Genomic DNA, 7,500 nt, shown 5'->3' with positions numbered 1-7,500 from the left:
CACAAACACACACACACACGCAGACACATGTCATTGAGTATTTAATGCGTCTAACCACATGTTTTATTTCCTTATATACTGACAGGTGTGTTTCCTGAGGCTATGGAGAAAGTAGGATGGTGGTGGTGGTGGTGGTGGTGCAGGTGGCAGTTTGTGGTGGAGGTGGGTGGTCAGCCAAAAGTCAACTCTCACACAAACACACACACGCCTACACACACAAACACACACACACACACACACACACACACACACACACACACACACACACACACACACACACACACACACACACACACACACACACACACAACCTATGAATGGCAATTATGGCGTCTTGAAAAGCACTGTATGAATGCAATTAAATATTATTATTATATTATTAAAGTTATCAAATGGGAAAGATCCATAGTGACCTTCCCCTTTTCTTTCTTTCGTTTGTTGCCAACACAACTGACAACCGAGCTGAGCAGCATCTCACACACATTCAACCACACACAATACACACACACACACACACACACACACACACACACACACACACACCACAGACCCCAACCAGCTCAGATGACGAGGTGTTCATGTGGGGCCTCAACGGACCCCCTCAGCCAATCACGTCTTGATTATCCCTTCAACCAACCCAATCTAACAAGTGCATACTGGTCGGTTTGGCAGACGATTTTATCCAAAGCTGCCTGCATGTGAACTGCAGATACAGGTCATCCAGGAGCAGGTAGGGATCATTCTGAATGCTACAGGTCGACTGTGTCTTTGGGGCTCGAACCCAGAACCTCTTGGTCAAGCTGCCCACCCATCATAGCTCAGGAATAATCGCTCTTTATAAATTGGGTAACTTTCACATGTGGTCTAACAGGAAGGAAACAAGCAACCCAAAACGAAAACTAGGCCAATGCTACTGTGGACAGTTTCAACAGGTCAACGATCAAGGCAAGCTCACGAGGACTCATATCTGACCGAGCATGGATAACTATCTTTACTAGCATCACACAATCATAACCCATGTGTATAACAATAAACATCTCCAGCCTTCACTTTCGGTCTCATTGAACACTATATTTCACCTGATATAAAACAAACAACAGCAGAGCTCTTTCGTGATCAACTACAAGCTACTTAAGGTTGTTAAAAAAATACTTAAGGTTATTGATGTCGTGGCGATGTTGCCTGAGTTCTACTCAAACTGTCAATCAAAAGACTTTCAACTCTGATCTGATTGGCTGAACCCTGCTGACCTACTTTCCCGACTCAACTGTCCGACTCCTCTCCCGCGTTCACCTCTGCTACGACCTCAGCTCCCACCGCCATTCCTCTGCTGTTTACCAATTTTGCGCTCCGTTCTTTTTCCCCCAAACTTCTTCTTCAGCTGCCCCCTCCCTATGCTCTCCTCTCCACTCCTTTATTATGTGGACAGGTACGGACAAGCCGTCTCTCTCTCTCTCTCTCTCTCTCTCTCTCTCTCTCTCTCTCTCTCTCTCTCTCTCTACCACTCTCTCTCTTTCTACCTCTCTCTCTCCCTTGCTCTCCCTTACTACCACTCTCTCCTTTTCTCTCTCTCTCTCTCTCTCTCTCTCTCTCTCTCTCTCTCTCTCTCTCTCTCTCTCTCTCTCTCTCTCTCTCTCTCTCTCTCTCTCTCTCTCTCTCTCTCTCTCTCTCACACTCTCACACACACTCTCTCTCTCTCTCTCTCGCTTGTTGTTTTGAAACATGATCAGCTAAACGACAAACACGCCTCGCTTGTTGACCATGCCCTACGAGGTCTTCTGCCCTCGAGCTGAAACCATAAAGAGGAATGCCTTTAAAAAATCCTCAGTGGAATATAAAACCCCCCAGCCCGGAGAATGCCACCCACGTCTCTGCGGGATTACAGCAGGACATTAAATACAGGCATGGAACTCGCAGGAGAAAAAAAGGCGCTGCTGCGACCAGGGTCAGCTTTTGTTCATATTTTGTGCAGTGAAAGATCAATCTGGTAGCAGAGTGTGTTACAGGAGTGTATTATGCGGACTGATGCATTGTGGGTAACAAATCCCGTTGGCCGATGACCAACCAGGAAGGCTTGGAGGCTTGTATTCCCAGACAGGTGCGTGAGCCACACCACCGCTAAACTGCCGTCTCAACGCGTCGCCCCCAGGGCAAAAGGTTTCTGTTCACGGCTGTTCACACATGCGGGGCTCCAGATTCTCCCACACTCTCTCTCTCCCCGCCCGAACGTCCCGGCCAGCACAGCACAGCACAGCACAGCACAGCGCTGTCCCGACAGGTATACCCTAAAGAATTCCACCGGGCTCCCATAACACCCAGATGATTTAGGGATTCAATATTCTCGACAGTAATTTAAATGACAATCTGCCCTCATTTCTACCACTTCCTGCACGCTGGGGGGAGTCGTCCCCACGTGAAGACGTTTGAAAGGCAAGTTCATGTCCGGTTGACACCCACCACCTCCCACCCCCACGACCCGCTCTCCCTCCCCCCCCCCCCCCCCCCCCCCCCCCCCCCTGACCAGACACAGTGCAGGCACCTTTCCCATTATTCCCTGAATGATTAACTCCACTGTCACTTCCCTGAAGTGGTCAGGCCATAAAAAACAAAACGACAGAGGAGGCCCGCAGAGACAGAGACGCACACCCAGGTCCGCACGTGAAGTAAGGGTAGCAACAACACAGTGTGAACTCTGAACTCTGAACTCTGCTCTGGGCTCGACCCGCCAATCATATCGCAGTCACTCACCCTAATGAACAAGAGTTATTGTAGTCGAGGCTCAAACAGGGTCATTTTGACCAGGGCTGAGCTGTCTGAGTTGAAGCCTGATGAGAGAGAGAGAGAGAGAGAGTGAGTGTGAGGGAGAGAGAGAGAGAGAGAGAGAGAGAGAGAGAGAGAGAGAGAGAGAGAGAGAGAGAGAGAGAGAGAGAGAGGGAGAGGGAGAGGGAGAGGGAGAGGGAGAGAGAGAGAGAGAGAGAGAGAGAGAGAGAGACCATCGCTTCACTGCTCGTTTGCATGCATGCTGGGATTTAAAAGGGGTGAGGGGGGTACTGGGGGGAGATTTGCATTCCAGGTTGGAGGAAGAGACGTTGGGGGGATGGGATGGGGGGGGGGAGCTGGGCATCCTGTATGTCGCCTCCCCCATCTGTGGTTAAGGCATGTGCATGTGCATAATAAACACATAATAAACACACACACACGCACACACACATCTGGTAAACACACAAAGGCCCAGGTGATAAGACAGACAGGTGTAAACAGGGAGAGAGGGAGGAAGGGAGGTAATAGACTTGTGTATTGTGTAAATGACTGTCGTACTGTAAGATCAACAAAATGATCTTTACTTATTTGATCAAAATATATGATTTTCTTGGATCCCTTTGTTTTTGTATTGATTATGGTCAACCAACCACTCAACCACTATTTCATTGTGAGTTAAAACTACACAAAACGTGGTTGGGACGTGTTGGCGTTGAAAACGTTGCATTGGGAATTGTGAGCACCAATAAACGTATGCATAGTATGTGTACACAACATGCCATGCAGTGTATAGGATGGAACCATCTCCCTGCGCCTCCATTGGTGCAGACAGACACACTGCAGTCAGTGTGCAGGTGAAGCCCTGCCATCAGACGCAACAGTAAATCAGATAATCCAAATAACACCCCCCTGGCTATCTAGCACCGCGTCTGACTGAATATGCACTACCACACCCCCCCCCCCCCACACACACACACACACACACACACACACACACACACACACGCCCCAGACTGACGAAGAGCGGCCATAGTGTGTGCACACGCACACACACACACACACGCACACACACACAAACACACATACAGTGACTTGGCATATTAGTACACTGAGTCACACCAGCCTCAGACAAACTCGGTTACAAACATCAGGGCTGTAACCTTTTGCACTGAATGCATCATCACATGAGACAACACACTTACAAGTACACCACCCGCATCTGTGGCACCCTCCCCTGAGTTCTGCGAAGCAAACCAACGGCTATATGTTTCCTGAGTGCTGGACGGGTCTATGACCTGACTGGGGAATGTTAGAATGGGACTGTCTGGCTGTTTCTTGGGAAACACGGTCAACAGCCTTGGCCAATAAGAAGCAGGTCTGTTTTACTGGACAAACATGAGCCTCAATCGCATGCATACACACACGCACATGCTCGCACACACCCACAGACACACACACACACACACACACACACACACACACACACACACACACACACACACACACACACACACACACACACACACACACACACACACACGCAAACACATAAACACACTTTTAAAGAAAGCAGGAGAGGGAAAGAGTTACACTTTACAGGGGATTTACAATGAAATACAATATTGAAAGTCAATATTAAAAGGTGTATTGTATTCCACAATATCATAGAATTCCCTATGTATACGTGTATGGGATTCTAGAGTTTCAAGTGTTTCAGATATACATTGGGAATCTGGATGCTCACGTCCAACGGCCACTGAAATACTACTGCAATGTTTCCAAAAGCTTCCAGCCTGCAACTGTAAGGATAATGAGTGTGTGTGTGTGTGTGTGTGTGTGTGTGTGTGTGTGTGTGTGTGTGTGTGTGTGTGTGTGTGTGTGTGTGTGTGTGTGTGTGTGTGTGTGCGCGCGTCTGCACGGTTGGAGCTGTGTACAGTTTTTTTTTAACAAGCCTCTATCCAACATACTCCAGACATGTACTTACCTGCTCCTCTCAGCAGATACACTGTAACCATCCCGCTGAAAATGCTCATCTGTGTGTGTGTGTGTGTGCGTGCGTGCGTGCAGTGTGCGTGTTTGTGTGTGTTTAGGGGGGAGCAAATGCGCACTCTCATTAAATATTAAAGTCTTCAAACATGAGTGAAGCTTTTTTTGTATGTGCTTCCTTGTATATGTGTGTGTGTGTGTGTGTGTGTGTGTGTGTGTGTGTGTGTGTGTGTGTGTGTGTGTGTGTGTGTGTGTGTGTGTGCATTTGTGCATGCATAAGGATGTCACAAGCTTTCTATTCTTCCATGAACCAACTTCTTTAATATCCAATGTGAACACAAAGGGAAAAAAGCAAGACTCTGTTCTAAGAATAAAAACGACAACAATGCAATAAGTATTATTAAACACAAGACAGACGGACACACAGGCAGACAGACAGACGGACACACAGGCAGACAGACAGACGGACACACAGGCAGACAGACAGACGGACACACAGGCAGACAGACAGACGGACGGGAAGACGGACAGACAAACACACAAAACAGACAAAGCGACAAAGCAGCTGATGCGTCCGACGTGAACCTGCACTCTCCGTGTGTGCGTGTGTGCGTGTGTGTGTGTGTGTGTGTGTGTGTGCATGTCTGTGTGCGAGTGTGTGAGTGTGTGTGTGTACCTCATCAGGGGTGTCAGTACACCGCCTGCTGTGCGGCAGGTCGGCAGCGGGGCATGACTCCGGCCCCAGCCGGGGGGTCGGACGGCGCTGACGAACTATCCATCTCAGCCTTGTGTTCCTCCCGGCTTCCCTCCTCTCCCCCCCCCCCCCTCACCTCGTCCCTCCTGTGCTCCCGGTGGGCGCTGCTGTTGGCAGGGGTCCACCCCCACGACGATAAACTCCACTCGCACACTTTCCAAGCAGGGCCGACAGGTAACGGTCCGGCTCTCTGTGCCGCGGGGGGACGGCCGCGGAAGATAAGCAGCAAAGCAGGTTGGCGAGAGGCGACGCCACCGACCGCTTCTCTCTCCGGGCTGCTTAGAATGCAGCTCCACTCTCTGCACTCCCCTTCGCTCCCTGGCTCGCTCTCCTGGCTTGTTCACATTGCTCTCTCTCTCCCTCTCTCTCTCTCACTCTCACCCTCCCTCTCCTGTCTTGTTCACATTGCTCGCTCTCGCTCGCTCTCTCTCTCTCTCTCTCCCTCGCCCTCCCTCTCCTGTCTTGGTCACATTACTCTCTTGCTCTCACCCTCCCTCTCCTGTCTTGTTCACATTGCTCTCTCTCTCTCTCTCTCTCTCTCTCTCTCTCTCTCTCTCTCTCTCTCTCTCTCTCTCTCTCTCTCTCTCTCTCTCTCTCTCTCGTTGGCGAGGTGCTCTGCTGGGTTCTCCTCTCTTCCCACCCCTCTTCCTCCCGGTCCTAATAGTTATTTAGTGTCTCATTTCAGCACCTGCTTAGACACAGCACCAGACAGAGAGGGAGAGGGACACAGGGAAAGCCTACAGCTACTTTGTGGCAATGTCTGTATGATTGTGTGTGTGTGTGTGTGTGTGTGTGTGTGTGTGTGTGTGTGTGTGTGTGTGTGTGTGTGTGTGTGTGTGTGTGTGTGCGAGTGCAGGTCTGTGTTGAAAAGTTTGGGGAAGGTGCAATGTTTATTAGGCAAAAATTTATTTTGTGTGATTGTTTGTGTATGTGTGTGTGCCTTTTTGTATGTGCAAAATAATTAAAACGTGCACAGTTGCTTCGGTGTACTACAATGCATTCGCTATAACTCTAACCGTGTCCGTGCACAATGCGCACGTACACTCACAACTAAAGTCCAAACATGTTTGAGAACCCATCGCTGCTCAGATTGTGTATCCACAAGCTTGGGGCTTGGCTTACACAAGCCTGGAGCCTGGAGCTCTGCCCCCACAAGCCTGGAGCCTGGATCTGGGCTTCCACAAGCCTAGAGCCTGGATATGGGCTTCCACAAGCCTGGAACCTGGTGCTGGGCTTCCACAAGCCTGGAGATGGGCTTCCACAAGCCTGGAGCTGGGCTTTCACAAGCCTGGAACCTGCAGATGGGCTTCCACAAGCCTGGAGCCTGGAGCTGGGCTTCCACAAGCCTGGAGCCTGGAGAGGGGCTTCCACAAGCCTGGATTGTGTTTTCATTGGTAAAATGCAAATTTGAACTCTACGTTCGCTCCCCACCTCCCAACTCGGTCCTGCTCCCCCCCGTTAACCTCATTATTCACTAATCAAACATGAAGAGGACCGGGGGGCTGTGTATGGGGGGGTTAACCACAGGCCAGTCTTTCACACTGGATTTAAAGAAAGAGCCAAACTGGCTCCAAGCCAGTTGGTTCAAGTTCACTTAGAGCTCAAAGTTTGTGAGACAGTTTAATGTGGGGAACTTTTGTTTAAATTGATACGATTATCTTAATATTAAAGCTGCACTATGAACTTTTTTTGGAGTAAGGAAAATCCCTGGATGGACTGGCTCGTGGGTGGGAGCGTTTTATTCTCGAGAAGCTTTCTCGTTGATAGGCCTATACTTATATAACAGAGTAAATAGCTGCAGTAGAAAAATGACATAGTGCAGGTATTAGTGATGGGGGAATACAAATAAGAAAGAACCATTCATTAACCTGTACTAATTAATTCATTACCACTTGTATCGTCAGCATAACAAAAACAAAAAGTTAAACCACACAAAATACGAAATCGCACCAAAAAAATCGCAATATAGCATCACACATTTCCGAATCCTGACCCATGCA

General features: G+C 49.1%; 1 protein-coding gene across 2 annotated transcripts in view; it reads right to left on the bottom strand.

Moving 5' to 3' along the window:
- Positions 1-5,535, bottom strand: part of arhgef19 (Rho guanine nucleotide exchange factor (GEF) 19) — a 17,908-nt gene extending 12,373 nt beyond the window's left edge. The window contains exon 1 of one of the 2 annotated variants that reach the window (XM_056595641.1): positions 5,423-5,535. The gene's annotated coding sequence lies outside the window, so the exon portion shown is untranslated. Of the gene's footprint in view, positions 1-1,254; positions 1,282-5,422 lie in introns of those variants that run through there. The other variant, XM_056595642.1, reaches the window with a different exon arrangement.
- Between the last annotated feature and the right edge of the window lie 1,965 nt (positions 5,536-7,500).

This window comes from Gadus chalcogrammus, chromosome 7, assembly GCF_026213295.1.
Source record: "Gadus chalcogrammus isolate NIFS_2021 chromosome 7, NIFS_Gcha_1.0, whole genome shotgun sequence".
In the NCBI taxonomy this organism is placed as follows: Eukaryota; Metazoa; Chordata; class Actinopteri; order Gadiformes; family Gadidae; genus Gadus; species Gadus chalcogrammus.
The sequence above is the reverse complement of the archived record's forward strand: the minus strand, read 5'-3'. Positions and strand labels throughout refer to the sequence as shown.